Genomic DNA, 22,450 nt, shown 5'->3' on the forward strand with positions numbered 1-22,450 from the left:
ACATGCAACCACATATAATAGTGCCATGTTAGAGGGAGCACCTGTGATGGTGGACAAGGGGGGGCGTGCTCATCATCAATACAACTACTTTGAGTGTCTATGCATGTGTTGTCTTCGAAATCTTGTTGGGGGATGGCCGAGTAGAATGTGGAGAGGCCCTCCGTTTGGAAGAAACACCATTATCCACTGCCTTGCTAATTTCCTTCTGCTTTATTGATTTTGTGTTGTCAAGTAAAACCGACAAGAAAAAGCAATAAAATTCACTCTTCAGAACTCATTCATGCATGATACTGACAATCACTACCTTGATGTAAGGCAAACACATGATACGAGGATGGAATACGTATGAAAAACAGGACGGCATGCATGATACTGACAATCACTACCTTGATGTAAGGCAAACACTATTTGTGTAAACTAAGAAGAAGTAATTTAATCAAATTACAAGCAATACAAGTGAGGCACCGTATGCAACATGCAAGACAATATCACATTGCCAAGCTAGAGAAAGCACCTGGGATGCCGGTTTCACTGGAAGACCGCCATCAGTCTCTACCTTATTTTTTTCCTTCCTATTTCTTAATTGTATTTCCTTGTCAAGTCAAACCAACAAGAAAATGAATAAAAATTCATTTTTCAGAACTCATTGATGCAGGATGCTTGCGAGCACTACTTTAATGTAAGGCGACCGCATGATAGGACGATTGAATGTGTTAGAAAAAAGGACAACATTGCATATTCACAGTTATGATGTGCAAACTAAAAAGAAGGAATTTCAACAAATTAGAAGCAATGAAAGCAAGACACCATATGAAAGATGCAACAAATATCACTCTACCAAGTTAAAACTATCTCGTCATAAGTGCCATTTCAACAAATTAGAAGTAGTACAAGCCAGAAAAGAATGCGAGATGTAACCTATATCACATGCCCAAGTCAAATGTGTCTTATGATAAGTGATTGTTGCAGGTTACACAACATTAGTACTTTGATGTAAGAACATGGTGTGATAGACAGATAGTGTATGTTCTAGAAACAGGAACATGTGTCTTATGCACAAGTATAATGTGTAAAGTAAGCAGATGGAATTCAAAAAAATTAGAAGCGATACAAGCTAGACATCATACATAACATGCAACCACATATAATAGTGCCAAGTTAGAGGGAGCACCTGTGATGGTGCACTAGGGGAGACGCACTCATCATCAACACAACTACATTCAGTGTCTATGCATGTGTTGTCTTGCAAATCTTCTTGGGGGTGGCGGAGTAGAATCTATAGAGGCCCTCTGTTTGGAAGGAGCACCTTTATCCACTGCCTGACTAATTTCCTTCCACTTTATTGATTTTGAATTGTCAAGTAAAACCGACAAGAAAAAGCAATAAAATTCACTCTTCAGAACTCATTCGTGTATGATACTGACAATCACTACCTTGATGTAAGGCAAACACATGATACCAGGATGGAGTATGTACGAAAAATAGGACGGCATGGCATATTCACAACTATTTGTGTAAACTAAGCAGAAACCATTTCAACAAATAAGAAGCAATGCAAGCTAGACACCACATGAAAGATGCAACCAATATGACTCTACCAAGTTAAAAGCGTGAAATGGCATTTCAACAAATTAGAAGCAGCGCATGCTATAAATTATATGAAAGCTGCAACTAATATCACACTGCATATACTAAAGTGTCTTGTCATATTGATTGATGCGGGATACAAAAAAACAATAGTTTTATGTAAGGACATGCTTAGTAGACAGTTGTACTATGTACTAAAAATAGGAAGGCATGTCACATTAACAGGTGTAATGTATAGACTAAGCAGAATAGCACATGCAATTTAACCAGATTGGAAGATTTACAATCTAGACACCATATGCAACATGCAACCACATATCACGCTGCCAAGTTAGAGCAAGCACCTGCGATGCTGGTATAGGGGAAATGTGGTCATCAACTGTAGAGCTAAGTTCACTATCTTCATCTAGCCTTGTTATTTCTTGAGAATCATGTGGGGAGGCTGACACTACATTCTTTAAAAGAGCGTATTTTCTCACAGTAACCGCCTGGCGTGATTGTCTCATCATAAATGATTGATGAGGGATACACAAGAACATTAGTTTGATGTAAGAACATGGTTAATAGACAGATGTACTAGTATGTACCAAAAACAGGAAGGCATGTCATATTCAAAGGTATAATGTGTAATCTAAGCAGATGCAATTTAACCAAATTGGAAGCAATACAAACTAGACATCCGATTGGAGTGGTGAGCATGATCATTGAGGACTTGAGAGCCTGGTGGGAGGCGGGCTGCTTCGCCACCATCGTGGCTTTTTAGTTGGCTTTGAGGTGATGCTTGTCTATGCTGGGCTTGTCACTGGCTCGGCCAGTGCCCTGACTAGCTATTTGTCTTCTCGTGCTCCCGGGATGGTGGTTCATGTAAAAAATATCTTTCCTTATCTTAATAAAGACCAACTTCAGCCTTTCGAATACAAGCTAGACACCATATGCAACATGCAACCACATATGACACCGCAAAGTTAAAGCAAGCACTTGGGATGGTGGTTCATGGCGAGCGAGGTCATCAACTCCAGAGCTACGTTTACCATCTCCATCTGCTAACACTGCATCCTTTATAAGGCTGATACGTATCTTGCCTAAGCCTGAAGAAAGCTGGAGCTACTTCTCTCTTTTATTTTGTGCTTCTATCAACCGATTGGTAGAGTCTGAAATACCCATGCATAAAAAAAAGTGAGAGTATGGGTGAAGTGTGTGAAGAACTAGTGCACTGTAAAAGTAGTAGATAGTAGGTGGCTGAAAAATAAATGATAGGAGACATATGATAGCTCTACAACATTGCATGGCAAACAAAATTAGATTCTACTCCATATGATTTTGTAATATATGAGCACAGGGATGGCTGGGAAATGCATGTACTCCTCCAGCACACCACCACATGTGGTTCCTATCAAAATAACAGTCGACTGAAAATAAATAGGTCAGTCGATTTTTTTATGGACCGTCTGATCTATAAGGAACAGGCAGATGGCCTTCGTCTACCTCCCGCTAGTCACTGTTGACAATCTTTCTCGAACCGCCAGCGATCACGGGCCCAGACCCCTGCATCCGCCGCCCCTCCCTCCCCTCGGCCTCACACCATCGCCATGCTTGGCAGCGCCCCCTAGCCATCCCTTTAATCCCGGCCGACCTCCAGCTCGAGCGCTAGCAACTCCTAGGCCCCACACACCCCTAAGATAAACACTGAGGCGCTGCTTCCCTGGCGTAATAGGCAGACTAGCGTCTGTTACACCAGGGAATGCTTCCTTTAATTGGGAATCAACTGACTAGGAATTGAAATCCAGGGGGCGACGGACCTCTAGCTAAGGTGAAATAGTATATGAGGAGAAACCTTATGCATCGCGAGTTACTAGGAACATCTAGTATCAGGAAGAAGCGGTCAACTAGTGTATTCTGTGGGATGAATACCGTGCAAGCAGACATGTAAGATTTGCACGAATAAGGGAAGTGGAGTACCATATCCGGTTTCTAGTGCTGTGTCCTCCAGATGTCACGATGATTTTCTTCATTTTACCAGGGGAAACAATGTTTTGGAGGAGGGTGGAGCCTTGGACAAACTCATGGCCAAATTGTTGACTGTGTTGCGGTGGCCATCTGTCAGCGGAGGGGAAGCGGATCCGAGGCGGTGAAGGACGGCGTAGCGGGAACAGCTCCAGTGCGGTGGACGGTGGCGAAGTTGGAGCGACGGCAGTGAGGCGCAGGATGGCGTGGTTGAACTAGCTCGGGTACGGCGCACGTCAGCGTCCTAGAGCCATCTCGGCCTCGGCTTCAACTACTAGCTGTGGAGGTGTTGCAGTTGCGATTGTGGTGGACGACGATGTCAGTGTATGGGCTCCAGCGTGATGGAGGAGGGCGGCGGTTGATGGGTGGGATGGGGTGGAGAACGGAGGACATCGGGGTTTCATGGCTGGTGGAGAGGTAGTTTTGGCGCCCACGGAGTACGAATGGGGAATCGGACCGGGGGGAGCTAAGGGAGAACCATGTTTCAGTCTAGGACGTGCTTGTTTTCGGTTTTTCTGAACAGATGGGACGCGCTTGTTTGTAATTTGGGGAAAGTACAAACTCCCCCCCCCCCACACACACACACACTTAAATTTCGGACCTACTGCGGGTCGGGGGTAGGATGGTAATCCCAGGTGTCCCAAATAGTGGGCGGGAGCGATTTCGGCCGAGTGCATGTGTGCTTAGGTGGCCATTGTTTATGAATGTTTTTCGGAGGCGGTTGCGTGGCGTCTAGATGAAGCTAGAAACCTACTCCGGTTTAGACCTTTGGACATCGGGCCGGTAGGTTTCATGGGTCGGAGTTAGAAAAGTAATTTCCTTCTACCAAACATTGGTCTCACGCGGTTTCGGGTGAGTAGAGGCCCTTTTGACGCTTCGTTCGAAATTTTGAAACATAAGCATTCACGTTTAGAGTACTCTTGAACTTTGAGGATTGACCTAAATAGACAATGTTAAAGTTGACCTTGTATGTTTGAAAACCTCATTAAATTATGCGCTTCTTTTTGAAATTTTGACACTTGAAAATCCTATAACTATGATTATTTTGGAATGGAGGAGGTAAATTTGAATCTATTTTGTACATGACTGTATATGCTATTATGTACAAAAGTAGAGCAAAGATTGGTGCCCCCATAATTTTGGTATGATTTACAAATGCCATGATATCAAATTTAAATAATTTAATGGACTTCATGTTGAATTCTAATTTTTTAAACCACCTTAAGTTGAATTCAAATGTATGCTAGTTCATAGCTAGCTATTTATAATGTTCATTGTGTAACTTTTGTATGTATAATGTGCTTTACACACACAACATGAACTATACTCATGTTTATATTCGATTGCTAAAGTGATGCATTGTCTGGAGTTCAAATTACTAACTTTGTGGATCAATTATGTCAAATAATAACATAGACATGCTCAAATTAGATAGAATATAGATGTCTGATGGATCAATGACCGTTCCTTATGCGAATTGCAAATATCATGATCCCATCCTAATATTTGGATGCAATTTATATTTTTAATTAATGTGTACAGCAGTATTTTACGTGTAGTTTCACTCTCCATAGGCCCCTCCTCACACACACGCTGACTTTGTCTCTCACACATACGTGCACACGGTGTATATCCATCAGTGGTCTCTCACACACACTCTCTCCTGAGGTGTCTTTCTCGTAGACATGCTCTTGATATAACTCCCGCTCCCTCTCATAACCATTTATGACTGTTTTCACTAACCTTTATCACAAGCACTCTTCCTCTCACAAGCATACACATGCACAGTCCCCATCGACCCTTTCTATATACATAGACCTGCCTACGTGTCTCCCGCATGCACATTATCTTTAGGCTTGTCTCTCACGCATTGTCTCCGCCTCTCTTCCTAATTGACGAGTATGATTCTAGCAGAGCATTCTGTAGGATGCCCCTTAAAATTAGGTTGGATGAATAGTAATATCAGAGATAAGGGGTTGCCTTAGTCCGAGGACCTAGGGTTACAAATCCTAACCGGCTTTGTCAGTGGACACAGAGTCCTTCATGACTCTACTATCTTTCTCTTGTACGACTAGTCCTCCATGGGTCTCCTTAAATGCGTACGGGCCAACTAGTGTGGCGCAGGACGGAACCGAACCAAGGGCCTCTTCACATCTACTATACAAACTGCAGATATGAGTTACAAATGCTATGAAGGCGAATACAAGTATTTGAATCCACTTTATGCCCAATTTCTCTCTATTGTTACTTAATTATTCAGTTAGCATATATTAAAATTACCTTTTAAATGTATGGCTGGTATCATCTACCGCACGGGAAAAATCTTGCCCTTGCCTGTTTAATCGGGTTTGTATAGATGGATTGTGCGTAACAACAAAACTATAGTAGTACTACAGTACAAGTAATAGTTCACTGGGCCACCGTGTCGTGTACTCCTCCGTCGTAAGAGTGGAGCGCATGCTTTCAAAAATGTTCTAGTCCCTTTCGTCGACATGTGGGACATCAAGCAACCGGGTGCACGTGCCATACCCAAATAACAGTGCAGAGCAGCAGGGGTGAAGCACCCCAGTCATGGCGCCGGCGTAGTAATGAGCAATGAGGCGTCAAATCACAAAGCTGACTCTTTCCCGCAGTTAAGTTGGAGGGATGAACTAATAATGCTAAAATAATAAGTTGGAGGGACGAAGCAACCATCATTTCACTCGTTGCTGAATCCGCTTCTCCCTCATCTTCTTCAAGTTAACCACGTGTTGCTTCTGCTATTGTTCTGCCTCATGTGGGACGTGGATCGGCTTGGTAAAGCACTGACACGTGGGACCGCATGTTAGCAAACTGCCAGGACAACGTCCTCTAAAAATAAAAAACCTCCCCTGCCATCCACGCGGCAAAAGCACCTCCTTTTTACTAATCTTGATACTATAATTTTTTAGATCAATATAATCGAGATTTGTATAGATAGCACACAGGAGCAAAACCAAGTGGTATGGTTAAGGGCATCCACAATGTGGAGCCAAATGTGAAAATAGCTTTTGACATCGATGGGAACCATTGTGGACGGTGCTACCAAAGCCAAAAAGATGGAACCGAAGCTCCCTAATTGATTGATTGAAGGAATAGAAAAGTGCAACCTCTCTCCTCTTTCTCTCGTGCTTGGACGCATGTACAGTATAGAGCATAGAGTCTACTCCCCTGTCCCTTCTATCACAAATCACAAAGCAGTTAGGCGTCAAATCACAAATCATGGACGAAGCAACCATCATTTCACTCTTCGCTGACTCCTCTTCTCCATCATCTTCTTCGAGAAACCACCTTACCGCACTAAGCTGGACGGACGACGCTATTGTGTAGTACTAGTACATTTACGTGTCCTTTGGTTCAACAGACTTCCTGGATGCAAATAAGGCGGTTGTCTCGGCTAGCAGGCGGCACTTGCGAACGACTTACCGTGGTCTCTCTCAATGGTGTTCTCCGTCGAACGCACTTCGCCAAACCACAACGTTTGAGATATCATCGACGTCACCATAATGGGGAAGGAAGTCAAATAGTTAGTACCTCCATAATTTTGTACACAAGGCCAGTATATCAAAATTACAATTTGCAGTAGGCCACTAACACTAATCGAGGCAAAATTGATGGGGTTTGCCTCGTACTAGCAACCAAGGACATTAATATACCCTTGCATGCATGCGGAAGTGAGAAGGTTGGTTTGCATGGCGTTGCATTAATCAAGCGATGAGAAGTGAGATGGTTAGCTCTTTGGGCGTTGGAGAAAAAAATATGCATTAATTGACACGTCAAACGAGGATTTGTATCGATCAATCCCGCGAAGGAAAACCCCGCCTTTCTTTTTTAACACAAGTAGTACTCCTACGTATGTACTTGTATCATGTTTGGGTCTAGGCCTTGCATTGCCATACTTCGCCACACATTTTTGCCAAGCTTGCCTAAAGTTTTCAAAATGAAAAGAAGGTACACTTGCGCATGGCTGTCGCGGTCACACCACACCCTCACACAGTCGCTCTTGCACGCCGCAAACCCAAGCAAGGGAACGCACCATCACTGACATGTGCTACCGCATGTGATCAAACCAAACTCAGCCATCCTACCGCTGACACATAATTTTTGTTCATACAGTATGTTTATCCAACCGCATGTTGGGGAAGATCCGTACGATCCATGCGGTGGTCTTTTGAGGAAGAAGAAGAGGTGAGGAAGAAGGGTTAGGAGACGTAGGATATTCATCCAACCGCTTGAAATGGTCAACTGACCCAAATGATGAAAGTTAGGCGAATTGCATAAATATATGTTTTTACACAGCAAAAGATCCCTAAAAACAACAACATAAAGAAAAACTATCACTACTCATGGAATGAGACAACCTCGTCGTCTTTGGCTGCCGGCTTGAACCAGCCGTAGCTGCCGATGTGTGTCTCTCCACCGTGGTTGTCCTCATCCTCCAGCTACTCGTTCACGCGGAGCGTGCGGGCGTTCTGCACGAACGCGAGCACTGCTCGGTTCAAGTCCACGACATCCCGTTGCGCCTGTAGGAGGGCCTCGATGGCAACAGCATCCACGTGATTCGCATTGAGTTGAGCGTCCGCCACCCGGTTCAAGTCTAGGACGTTCGGTTCCTCCTGCAGGAGGGCCTCGATGGCAGCAGCATTCGCGCGCTCCGCATCAAGTTGAGCCTTCGCCGCCCGGTTCACATCCACGACATCCGGTTCCACCTGCAGGCGCTCCGCGTCGAGTTGAGCCTCCACTTCCCAGTCCTCCTTTAGTATCGCCAGGTTGAACCGCTGGTCCTCCTGCACCATGGGGGACCCGGACGCCGGCACGAAGTCGACATCCATTGTCTCATATGCATTGGGGGCCTTCTGCGCCGCGAACTCCGCCATGAACATTGGATCGGCTTCCTCCTCCTCGGAGCTTGGCTCCAGAGAACTCGGGGATTGGCCCGCCGCAAAGCGATCTTCGGAACGAAGGTATGTGGCACCAACCACCGCTGTGATTTCTACATGGCGCTCCGGCGTCAGCATCTTGTAGTACGTGATCTTGCGGCGCACCATGGCTTTCTGGCAAACTAGGGGATGCTTGATGTGGGCTAGGGGATCGAAAGGTGGGGGAATGGGCTGGAGAGGAGGTGTGGCTTTGGGTCAGTGGCTAGCGTAGGCTGAGCAGCGAAGGTTCTGGTATGAATAGTGGTTCTAGTGATGACCAGTCAATCGGTTTTGACTGTACATCGCTCTTGTCGTGTTGGCGTTGCACCCTGGCATGTTGGACCCTCCACGTCGCTCATCGAATGGAACGCGCTTCGTCTTGCGTTTTCGCCCGCTTTTGGGACCGCACTTGAGAGCAAACCGACGTCCCTCCCCCTCCCCCGCCCGCGTCATTTATACTACTACTAGAAGAGAGAGAGGTCGGCCGAGTGTTACTAGTACTCCCTCCGTTTTATGCAGAGTAAATAAAAACAGAGGGAGTATACTACTAGTACTTTGACTACACATAAAACTTATATGTAAACTAGAAATGATCGACGGGAGTATATTCTACGTTCAAAAGTGAAACGAACATTGAATACCCTTTATATATGATTTGCTGATGCCATGATCACCAGTTCAAATTTTTGAATCCACCTTAGGTATCACACATGCACCCACTCGTTCTCTCTCGGTTTCATCTTGGGGTCCGAAGATCGATTGAAAGAGGACTAGGGTGGGTACAGTACATTCGTTTCGCTTTTGAACATACAATATACTCCCTTCGATCACCACAGACCCCCCCCCCCCCGGGTCATTTCTATCATAGAAACATACCAAATCTTTATCTCCTTGCATGACACACACTTGATCTCTCAACATCAATGGACCTCGTCAAGATGTGTTGGGGCATGAACCGAATGGGATGTCAAAACTAAGATGGGAAGCAACACGTAGTGGAGGCAAAGTGAAACTTCAAATGAACCATTTGTCTGTATGCATGTCGGACAAATTACAACATTGGAAATACAAGCATGGTCTAGTCCCACATGCGAATGATACTCGGTGGAATGTTCAAATGAGGCATGCGGGAGGATGGACTCGACCAGAGGGCGGCATGATCGATGGAGAAGAGGGTTGGAGAGGAATGAGAAATAATCAACGCCACATGATTATACTTGAACGGCTCAAACAAACAATAAGTTGTATCGTTTTCCCTCCCGTCTTGGTCACGGAGTAAGATACTCCCTCTATTTTTGTTTACTCTGCATATTAGGTTTGACTGAAGTCAAACTTCATAAAATTTGACCAAATTTATAGAAAAAATATGAACATTTACAATATCAAATCTATATGGTGTGAAAGTATATTCAATAATGAACCAAATGGTATTGATTTGTTATTGTATATGTTATTATATCTGTCTATAAACTTTGTCAAAGTTTACAAAGTTTGACTTTGAGGTAAGCTAAAATGCGGAGTAAATAAAAACAAAGGCAGTACGCAGGGACTGTATAGTTACTACTGCCGGAACATGGTAAGTTGGACCTCTAAATGGGGGCACGGACCAGGCAAACCTCAATTATTCCTTCAAACAGTCGGACACCTACATTAGCACACCATCCGGCTACTTAATCAAGTGTTACGCTTCACTAGTTGAAAAGGAAAAGGGTGGTACCGTACCCAAGACCACCACAGTTGGGGCTAGGGTAACAACTTGGTACTATAACACATTTGAACTAGGGCACAAAAACCACCTGTTCTGTCCTAATGCACAACATGGAGCACTAACGCTCGAATTTGGCCGAGAAAATAAGGAAACCAACATGTGAGGCACACCTGTCGGGACGACGTGGCGCAGACTAGTCCAACGGAGGAGCTGGCCCACAACCTCCTCGCCACTGGCAACCGTTCATGTGGGTCATGCGGGCCAGCAACATGGCGCAGCTCCCGCACCGCCTTTAGACACGGCGACCGCGATGAGTGACACGCTCATCATCGCTGGACATGGTCGGCTTCAGAGTGCCGAGGGTGGCGTTAGCGCTGTGGCACGACTAGCAGATCAACACCTGGCTCGTCCAGAATGCACGGGGCGCCGAAGTGCACGCGCGCCGCGACGCGTCCGCGGAGTGTTGTACCTCGGCTAACTGTATCCCCAAGACCTGAGACCATGTTGGGTCGTCTTGCTTTTTCAATGACATGTGGGGATCGCATGTGAGCAAAGGGCATCTCCAACGTTGCCATGACCGTAGCTGACTACCCTGGCACACCAAAAACCCTCGCCCCTCGCGCCGTCACGCGGTGTGTTCCCAGCTGGCGCCAGCTGCCCACATTCATGTCGTCCGTCCGTATGTCGTCATTAAGAGGCTCGGTGCCCGAGGAACCAACTCCAGTGACTTAAGGATGCACCCGGATGCTTGGCCTCACCGGAATGCGCTACTTAAAGCGGCAATGCCCAGCTAAACTCCACACCATAGCACATTGTCCTGCTACTTGGCACCACATCCATACCGCGAGCGTGAACGATCTGCGGGAGAGCTTGTCTTCGGGGATGAAGCTTGAGGTCGCCTCCCTTGCTCAAGTCGCCGCTCGCAACGCAATAGCGGTGTAGCTGGACACGGATGCGACAGCACAAGCGATGGCCACGCTAGCGGCCGACGACGGGAGCACCATTAGCCACGCGTCCTACTTGTCGCCATCCAACGTTCGGTGGTGCATGTGGCAGGTGAAGCGACGGACCGTCCACGTCCATCATCATTGACCTCACGTCCACCGGCACCGCCGAGGTCGGGGACTCCTCCAAGGATGAGTAGGGCATGGGAGGCGGTAGGGCATGGAGTGCTAACTATCCGGTCCGTCTCCCGTGTTGTACTCTTCCTGGTCGGAGACCGCACCTTCACTTCACGGGTCTTGAACCCCGCCCCCGTACATGGAGATCACAGATGGAGGACGTCGGTCACCACCGTAGAATAGGTTTAGGGTCGGGTTTCTTTTATTTTTTTTATCCTATAAAAGTTCTAGGGATTGACCTTCCAACTCAAGTTTTTCTTCAAAAGATTTCATCATAGCATCAATGATATGTTTAGTAAAAGCCTTATTTTGACTATAAGCATGAGGTGAATTAAGCATGGATTGGAACAAGGAAATACAATCAATTAAAGAACAGTTATTATAATTAAAACTAGCGGGGTGGCCCGCGCATTTGCGCAGCTAGATTTGTCCCATGTTGCTTAATTTGAGTTTTACCATATTAGCTATATTTTATTTGACCATGTTACTTCTGATCAATCTGGTGAGTGACCTTGAGAAATTAGACAACAAAAAATAGCACCACAATATGATTATTCATTATCTTCTAGAGAAATTTCAAATGAGAATCAATTGAAATAATAATGGATAGAAACATTATGTCCTTTTATTCCCCATTTCTTATCATGAGTGGCATTGTGGTTATGTGCCATTAGGGAAGTGCCATGCATCGACATGCGTGGACACATGGACGTCTTACTCCAATTTATTATGGTGCATATCTATTGATGATATTTTAATATTCACCAACAATTGCTAAAACATTACATGTCTTCCAACTCATGCATATATATATTGTGTCTATCTAAGCGTGCCCATGTTATTTGTATCATAACTTATGTTCTGATGATGGTGCTAGGTTGCTCCAAATTATGTTATTTCCCGGAACTAAAAAGACTTATAAAATACTTGTCATGAACTTTTGTCTCTAAAGTTACACATACAAAAAGAAAAATTATTTCATTTGCGTCATTTTTATAGTCCTTCCCACACACTCTATCGATAAGTCAATTCTTCTTATGTGACATCGTAACATGAATTTTTATGCATGTGGACATGCAGATGATTATTCTTCCTGGTCGTGTCTATATTGTTTGCGCCGAGTTGTATTTTTAAGCAAAGTTTTAATATTGTACTAAATACTTGACATGAAATTTCGATAACACTTTCTCTCTCTGTCACTTTAACCTTAGTTTACTTTTCAAATTATGCTCATGTTTTTTTCCTATTTCACTTCTCCATATCTGGCCATATAATTATGAGAAAAAAAGTTGGCCTAGCTCTTAGTATGAGTCAGTATGCAATATCATCACCTAGGTTCATATTTATTTCATTGTAAGGGCCTCTTCTATGGTATACCAATAACTGTTTCTTTCATTATGTCCCATCGTGATAGCTTACTCTTTCTAATAGAGCCAATGTCATTTAGGTACGACTTATTTTTATAGCATGACTAAACTAACTTATTGCAGAGCCATTGCATTTCAATTGTATGGTACACTTTTTCTAATTGTAATCTTTGAATGTAACATTTCATTAATAATTAAGAGATCGGTAATCACATGAAAGCCTTAATTTGGCCAATTTATGCTCTACATTTTGTATTATATGAAGTGTAGTTGACATTATGTTTTTGCAGTCATAAATCCACTATATATATGAACATACTTATATCTTACATTTACTCTTTGTCCAACCAATAAAACATGATTGTACATATCTCAGTCTAGAGCCAATATTTGGTGCAGTGCAATCCATTTTTTTCTCTTTTCTAAACATATTTTCTACCCGTGTATGTTAACACACATAAATAACCCATGCAAGTTTACACATCATTTCATTTTATTTTATTTACACATTTTAGTTTTTTTTATTTGAGGTCGTATTTATAGAGCTTTCATATATATATTTATTATGTATGAACATACTTAAAACATACATTTTTTTTGAAACAACAATAAAAAATGATTGTACGTTACACCAAATTTTTTTGTGACAATTGAATATATATTGTTATCACATGTTCACATATTTTGGACTCAATTGTCTGTCCATTATTTATTAGCAAACAAAAGAATTCTACTAATCTCTATGTCCCGGTCTTTCAATATGTACGCGTACGCATATATATCTTTATTCTGGGTAGAGAAAGTTATTTTTGTATTTTATCACAGATTTTAGTTTTTTATTTGAGGTCGTATTTATAGAGATTTCATACATATATATTTATTATATATGACCATACTTAAAACGTACTTCTTTTGAAACAACAATAAAAAAATGATTGTACATTACACCAAGATTTTGTTTGTGACAATGGAATATATATTGCTATCACATGTTCACATATTTCGGACTCAATTGTCTGTCCATTATTTATTATCAACCAAAAGAATCCTACTAATCTCAATGTCTCAGTCTTTTAATATGTATGCGTACGCATATATATCTTTAATCTGGGTAGAGAAAGTTATTTTTTGGACTTTAATCCGGCTAGAACGTTCAAAAAAATGTTCGCCCGACTGTGTGGCCGTGCTATCTGCGCTCAGCTAAGGATTGATCCAGTCGGACAGTGTCTTGCAGGCTCCATCAGACACACTGCTAGATCAGACGGGCCTCACGCGAGATGTCCAGCGTGCCTCGTACACGCGTTAGTTTCTGGTATTTTCCCAAGGGATATGAGAAACGTGAAGCAATGATCAGGAGTCTAGACTGTTTTCTTTCTTGAACGCAGAAAAATAAGTCGGCTTAGTGTTTTGGAGGTGCTCGTAAAGATAGAGTGTGCGTGCGTGTGTTCATAGAAATGAGTGTATGTGCGTATATATGAGCGCTTGCGTCTATACTGTGTTCAAAAAAAAGTCGTGAAGATTGATTAGTTTGCTGAACCATAGTTACGTATTCTACTGGGACTCTTCCTAAATTGTTGATATTATAGGCTACATCACCACATGTATTCAGCCGGACTCTTCATTAGAGTTTTTTTTTCTTTTGGACTCTACCTTTTTAATACGATAGGCATATGAGTTGAGCAAAAAGACACATTGAATCATTCCTACGTGACACATGATGTGTCAAATTAGTTCTCGGACAATATTTTTATATAACGGAATATCTTTTAAATCATAGCCGTTGATATCAAAAATTTACGGTTGAAATAATTTTAATCTATGTGAACGAACGTGATGGCTTATTTGACTCTTGTCTTAAGTATATAATAGATAGATAGATCCTTGAAATCCAAAAAAGTGGGTTCATCGCTACTTAAAGTTTTGACCTTGCCGATCTCATCTTTATCAAATTTTTTCATTAAGATCTTCACCCTCCAAATTATTGGGACGTCTTCTAACTAAAGTTGACTCATCTCCCGTCCCATCTTTATCAAGTTTTATATTAGAAAACAAAGATTCAATAGAAGTCGCACCAATCATTTTAAGATCTTCAACATTATTTTTTAAAGACTCAGGTTTAGCGGCCATCTTATTTACTAAAGTGGTCTGCTTATCGCAAATTTGGCCTATTAAATTTTCAATATGAGAAAATTAGGATTTAAGACTACATATTTCCTTAGTAACATCATCAAGCTCCTTATTGATATATTCCATCATAGTCTTTTGTTCTTTAAGTTCGGTCCTAAAGAAACTATTATGCTCAAAATATAAGGACATACAATCTTTTGTATTGTTTTCAATTTCCTCCAACTTTGTGTAGTAAGTATCAAGGCTCTTGGGTTGAGCCATGAAGGCAAGCAAGGCATCTAGCACACAAGCAAACAAAAGGCAAACAAAAAGACGAACGAAAGAAGAGCGAATAAAAACACAAATATTTTTGTGTTTTTCTGGAAATATTTTAGAAGTGGGGGAGAGAAAAACGAGAGGCAAATGACAAATAATGTAAGTGCAAGAGATTAGAGTTTATGATACATACTTGGTAGGCTTGATATAGAACCACCCAGGCAACGGTGCCAGAAATTCTTCCTGCTACTTCTTGAGCTTGCGTTGATTTTTCCCTTGAAGAGGAAAGGGTGATGTAGCAAAGTAGAGATAAGTATTTTCCTCAGTTAATAACTAAGGTATCAATCCAGTAGGAGGCACAAACAAGTCCCCAATATATGCACCTGCACAAACTAACAAACACTTGCACACAACGCGAAAAAGGGGTTGTCCATCCCTTCATGGGCACGAACAAGAGTGAGATCTAATAGAAATAGGTATAAAAGATAAAAATAAAAGGCAAAACAACGTAAATGTAAATAAAGTGCAGTAAGGCATTTTTGTTTTTTTTGTTTATATATCTGAAAATAATATGATGGAAAATAGACCCGGGGGCCATAGGTTTCACTAGAGGCTTCTCTCTTTGTCGGCGTTCTGGAAACGAGGGTCCCCAGACTTGCCTGCCTGCGGCCTGTGGCGTGGCTCAAGGGGCGGCCCAGCATGGCCCATCTCCATCAGCACGAGCTCAAAACCCTCGCGAGGGGCCAAGCCTCGCGGGGCGGACGACAGGAGGCTTCCTCAGGCACGACCTCGTCAGGCTGGCTCGCGAGGAAGCGGAGAGATCAAGGCGGGGTACCTCACGAGGTGCCCATGACGCAAGCCATGACGACCAAGGGCGCCAGGCGGGCGCCAGGCCGCGCAGTGTCCTCCCTTTCCTCTTTGGTGCAAAGGGAGCAAGCACAGGCGAGAGCATCAAGCAAATGCATCAATTTCGGTGCAACAAGACCAAGACCAGCAGAACGGCAGGATGGAGGTCATCGTGAACCCCAAGCCGGTGTCACCATCAGAGCCTTTGGCAGGTGAGGACCAACTTTAGTCAGGATAAGTGTACTAGATGTTCCCCTTCAAAATGGCCAATTGTTGGCGCCCTTCCCGCTCAATATTTGGGAAGAGGCCCAGGGCCTTTGCCTATAAATAGGACTAGCCACCACAAGGTAGAGGGAGAGAGATCGGATCACGACGGACCGATCGATCGAGAGAGCGACTGAACTCCCCTAGTAGTTCATCGCACCAGCCAAGAACAGACCCTCGCGAGGCTGTTCTCCCTTCTATTGTCCATCATCAGCCCAAGAGGCAATCCACCACACCACACACTGGAGTAGGGTATTACACCACAATGGTGGCCTGAACCAGTATAAACTCTGTGTCTTTTGTGTTGTTCCTTTGATTGCTTAGACCATAGCGAGGCGGTGAGGTGCAGGTAGGCATAAGGCGAAATTTCCGCGCGCACCCAAGTGTTCGAATCTAGAGGGTCTGCCGGAACTCGAAATCCGACATTTGGTGCGCCAGGTAGGGGTGCGCCGGAATTCGCCTTCCGCCGCCATGTTCTTCACCGACCATCGCGCCCATGTCAGACGCTCGTCGGGCCCGCGCCGGTGCCGAGCCGCTCTCGCTTCCCGCGTCACCCAGACGGCCCCCGTCAGTGGCCACCCCCGCCGTTCCCCGTCGCCTGCCGTTAACACCGCCACCGGCCCGGCAGGGAACGAGCACCAAGCATCGTCCCAGCATCCATCCATGAGGCGAGACGGCTGCACTGCCACTCCTTCGCTCGCCCCGGCTGGTTCTTCGTCCCGCGCGCCCCGCGCGGCCATGGAGGCTCGAGCTGCGCTCATCGCGGCAAACGAGCTCCTGCGCTACCGCCCAGTTGACAACGTCTATGAAGAGTGGCTCGACCGCGTCGCCGAGCTCGTCCGCGCCGCAGGGGGCTCCCCTGCGCCGTCCTTCTCGCTGCACCGCGCCCCGCCCTGCGCGGGCAATGAAGCTCCGGGGGCGCCTCAGCCGCCTCCCCCTCAAGAAGGCGCCCTGGCCCCAAGGCGCGTGGCCCCTGGACGGAACCCACCCCGTCCGGCGCCAGCGCAGCAAGAGCGGAGCTGCCAAGAGGTTCCTCGCCCCCAAGAAGTTGCCCAGAGTGCTCCCTGCCCCGGTCCGTCACGACCACGCTCCTGTCCCAGCGCGCCAAGACCCCGCGCTGCTCCCAGCTGCAGCGCATGGGGGCCCGCAAGACCAAGCTCCTCGTCACCCGAGGCCTCCCGTGGCCACGGCAGGATGCCGCGCCTTCACCACCGGGCTGCGCAGCGTCGCGTGGCCCTGCAAGTTCAAGCCAGACCTGCCTCCTCGCTACGACGGCACGGCCGACCCTGCGGAGTTCCTCCAGCTCTACAAGCTGGGCATTGAAGCCGCCAACGGGGACGAGAAGGTCATGGCGAACTGGTTTCCCATGGCACTCAAGGACGGGGCCCGCACCTGGCTCCTGAACCTGGCACCAGGCACGATCTCCTCCTGGGACGAGATGTGCACCTGTTTCATCACCAACTTCCAAGGTACTCGCGACCGGCCACCTGCCATGAGCGACATGCGCCGCATCAAGTAGCAACCAGGGGAGACCCTGCAGAAGTACATCCAGCGCTTCAACAACGCACGTCTCAAGATTCCCAAGGTGACCGAGGAGGCCATCATCTCAGCCTTCTCCGACGGCATGCGCGACGTCAAGATGAAGGAGGAGCTGGCGATGCATGAAGATCTGTGCACTTCCTTGGAGCTATTCAACTTGGCAACCAAGTGCGCCAGGGCTAAGGAAGGGCGCCTTTCCCTCCTCGAGCTGCCAGCCGCCGACCCAGAAGAGAAGAAATCCAAGGCCAAGGACGTGAAGCACAAGGGGGCTGCCGTGCTCGCGGCAGAACCAGACACCAAGCGGGGCAGAGATCAGCCCGAGTCTTTCAAGGGCAGCCGGTACTGTGTATACCACGACCTCCACACCCACAACACCAACGAATGCCAAGAGCTCCGAGCCATGCGAGAAGGAAGGGTCGGCCAACGCCCCGACCGCAATGATCGCGGCTATGGCCGAGGAGGAGGAAGGAACGCAGGACGCTGGGAAGACCGCGGCCCTCACCAAGGGTGGCGCGACCGACCTCGTGAGGATCACTCGCAGGATCAGCCTCGCGAGGGAGACTAGAGGGATCGGCCTCGCGAGGATCGCCCGCAAGGAAACGCAGGCCTCCCTCCACTGCCGCCGCAGCCAAGGAGAAATGAGGACCATCATCAGGACGAGGGGGCTGGGGGCTTCCAGGAGCCGCGCGCGATCGCCTGCATCCTGGGCGGAGCTCAAGCCCCAGCCTCTCAACGCATCTTGAAGCAGTTCGCCCGTGAAGTGAATGCAGTCCTCCCTAAGCTTGAAGCCACGCCCCCCCCCCCCTCAGGTGGTCGGCATGCGCCATCACGTTCAGCTCAGCGGATCAGCTCAAGTGCGCGGCCACAGCCGGAGTCCTCCCAATGCTTTGCTTCCCAGTCATCAGCAACGTGCAAGTCACCAGGACCCTCATCGATGGCGGGGCAGGGCTCAACGTCTTGTCCGTAGAGACGTTCAACAATCTCCAAGTACCTTACGATCAGCTTCAACCAACCAAGCCTTTCTCCGGAGTCACCGACGGCTCCACAGTTCCAATTGGGCAGGTCCGCCTCCCCATCACCTTCGGGGCGCGCAACAACTACCGCACCGAGCTCATCGACTTCGACGTCACCCACACTCTCCTGCCGTACAACGCCATCCTCGGCTACCCAGCTCTCGCCAAGTTCATGGCCGTGACTCATCACGGCTACAACGTCCTCAAGATGCCAGGAAGCGGTGGAGTCATCACGGTGCCTTGTGAAGAAAGAGACGCGGTGTGCTCCCTGGAACGAGCTTTTCAGGCCGCATCACTTGAAGAACCAGATCGCGGGAGCGGGAGGCTCCCTGAGACCGCCCCCAAGAAGAAGAAGACATCGCCAGGCCCGACCCCTCAGGAGGCAGGCCCCTCAGGGTCTGCGACTGCTCAGGGGGTACCTCCTTCTGTCGCATAGGGAGGCATGCCCGGCGCCCTCCTCAAGCAGGGCTCGGGGGCTCCCACCTGGAGGGCCACCGACCTTGCTAAGGTCATGAGGGAGGCACTTGGGCACCACTTGGAGGCGTGTTTCAAAACACGTTTCCCTCGGGAAGGAGCAAAGCAAGGAGGGCCAAACCCTCAGGAGTTCGTCAGTCAGATCACACAGGAGTTGTAGGAGTCAAGAGTCATGAGTGGCAGCCGCCGCTTACCCGCCGCAGCTCCCCATCCAGGTGAGGATGGCAGGCTGCGCATCTGCATCGACATCACAGGACTCAACCGAGTCGCCTCTCAGGAGCGCTTTTGGCCCTCACGTGTGGGGCGCTGCGGAGGCCCACCCCACAGCTACGTTCGCATGCCCTATGGCTTGCCGAACGTGGCTGCAGTGCGCCACCGCCTCATGAGGAGCATCCTGGAGGCTCAGGAGGCCAGGCGTTCTGCAGTCCTGGCAGAGATGGAGATGGTTCGCGAGGAGCCACCAGCGCCTCCGAAGCCTCCCGAGGCTCCTGGGCCTGGGGGCTTTTGAAGATCGGCTCCCGCAGCCCACTACGTATGCTACTTCAACACCCCTTCGTTGTCAACACTATCAGGTGACATCTTTCAAGTTTCATTTCCAGCTGGGAGCGCCCTCAGGGCTGCATCATTCCCAGACCGCGTGGGTCTGTCCCTGTGGCGTGTATCCCTTTTGCTCGTGTTCTTAGCTTACTTTGTTGGGGGCGTCCCTCGGGCTGCATCATCCCCTAGTCACTCGGGTCAGACCCAGTGGCGTGTACCCCACTTGTGTTTATTTTCGGGCCATGCATTCGACCCATCATGCTTGTTATTTGGTGCCTGTCCGTGGCACCTCTTCTTCCTTGATGTCGGTAGCTTGCGCGTTAAAGGGGGGGTACCTGAGCATCGCGACTCAGGGCTCCTACCGGCTCTCCAGCCCTCACCCTCTGGCTTTGTCCACGGCATCGCGCCCCGGCAAACCAGCGATGGCTGAGACTAGCTCGAGGGCCGGGACCCGAGGACGTAGAGCGTCGACATCTAACCAAGCTTGCGCGTTAAAGGGGTGGTACCTGAGCATCGCGACTCAGGGCTCCTACCAGCTCTCCAGCCATCCCCCTCTGTCTTTGTCCATGGCATCGCGCCCCGGCAAACCAGCGACGGCTGAGACTAGCTTGAGGGTCGGGACCCGAGGACGTAGAGCATCGGCATCTGGCCAAATTTGCAGGAACACATCACGAGTTAAGGCCCAGTGCCAGGGGCAACCCGCCTTGGGGTAGGGCCCCATGAGTCCCGCGTTGGCTCACGGGTGCCCCAATACACCTCGTCGGGCCTTTAGTGCCTTGTCGCCTCTCCAAAGCAACTAACGGCTGACCGCCGCTTGTCATAGCGGACTTTCGCTCTTTTTGTGGTGGGTCTGCAGGATCCCCCCAAGGAGAAGCGCCAGGCGAGGCCCTCACGGCGTCCTCTTCACTCTCGTCTGCACGAACCGCTTGCATGTTAAAGGGGGGTACCTAAGCATCGCGACTCAGGGCTCCTACCAGCTCTCCAGCCCTCACCCTCTGGCTTTGTCCATGGCATCGAGACCTGGCAAACCAGCGACTGCTGAGACCTGCTCGAGGGCCGGGACCCGAGGACGTAGAGCAGAAAGGGGAGCGGAGGCGAGAGGAAAGAGGCACGTGGAGACCTCGCTAGGCAACCCCTCGCCGGCCAAGGCACGGACCTAGCGCCGCACCAGGAAGCGTTTCCTGACTCTCGAGATAAGTCACTCTTCGGAAACACTAGCTATCGCAGCACCGTCACCGCATCCAATGAAATCCCGTGTTAGCGATGTCACATTCCTTTCTCACCGAACGATAGCTGCTTGAGCGCTAAAGGGGACCTCCTGAGCATCGCGACTCAGGGGCTCTTACTGGACCCCAGGCCGCTCACCTCCTGGCCTTGACCACGGCATCGCGACCTGGCATACCAGCGACGGCTGAAGCCGCCTTGGGACCGGGACCTGTCGGCACAGAGCGCCAAGCCCTCGTGAGGTCCGAAAGAAAGAAACTAAGCTAAGACGGAATAAGCATCTCGCACTACTTCACGATAAGGATCATATTGACAAACGGAGCTACAAACACCTTACAGGCCCCCACGGGGTGTATTCTTGGCTCCTCGCAGGGACAAAAGACACGTATTCTGAGGATTCCTAACTACAGGAACTGTCGCAGCAGACGCCATCATCAACAGTGGGCCGCCAGGCACCGGTGCCAACCTCATCCTGATCAGAGACGGCGGCAGCCTAACGAGCCCGTCCTGCTCCGAGAGCGGCACAGGCTCGGGGGCTCGTAGCTATCGTCGCTCGTCTCTGGAGTCGCGAAGAGCTCGGCAGAGTCGCTGGATCTTCTGGCGCCCTCGCCACTTGAGGAGCTGCTGGAAGAACATGCGATGGCAGGCCTGGTCCTTGCCGCTCTGAGGCTTCTGCCTCTGCCTCTGGGACAGCACTCCAGCCGACGCCCATCTTCATCGAAAACCTTGAAGAACATCATGGAAGCGCCATCGAACTCCAGGTGGATCACGAGGGCGCCCCCCGTCCTGCAAACCCGGGCGATCTCACCCCAGCCCCGGGTCATGAAGACCTTACCTGGAGCGACGACCTCGACATCCGCATCGGTCGCAGGAGTCTGGCCATCGGCGTGCTGCAGCCAGAGCCTGAAAGGCCCCCTCGGCAGAATCTCGAAGGCGAATGAAGGAGGAAGGAGAATCCAAGATCGAGGAGGCATGGCAGCATGGAGCACAAACTCTCGGGAGGAGCCCTCAGCGTGAACTCCTGGAGGGACTACACGCACCGCCGTGACCCGCCGGCGCCGACGGCAACGTCGTCCATGGCGCTCGGCATCAGCTCCTGCAGGGCCCTCAAGGTGGGCGTACAAGGGCAGCGGAAACCCTGGCGGCGGCCGCTCGCGCCAAGGCCTCAACACCTCCTGCCGCACGCCCTCATCTCGATGGTAGAGGACCAACCGTTTCTTTGGCGGAAGCGGGTTGGGGCCCTCTCGGGGAGCCTTTCCCTTCTCTTCTGCGGAGAACCAGCGTATCGGAGCCATTGCGGCAAGGCGGAGCAGTGGCGAAGATGAAGAAGAGGAGAAGTAGCAGAGGAAGATGAACTGGAATGGCTCACGCCGTTCCGTACTTATAGCCAGGGGAGGCCAACCGTCGGCTTCCACGATCGCAGGTAATCATGACCAGTTTTTGCATG

The sequence above is a fragment of the Triticum aestivum genome, chromosome 5B (assembly GCF_018294505.1).
Source record: "Triticum aestivum cultivar Chinese Spring chromosome 5B, IWGSC CS RefSeq v2.1, whole genome shotgun sequence".
NCBI classification, from domain to species: Eukaryota; Viridiplantae; Streptophyta; class Magnoliopsida; order Poales; family Poaceae; genus Triticum; species Triticum aestivum.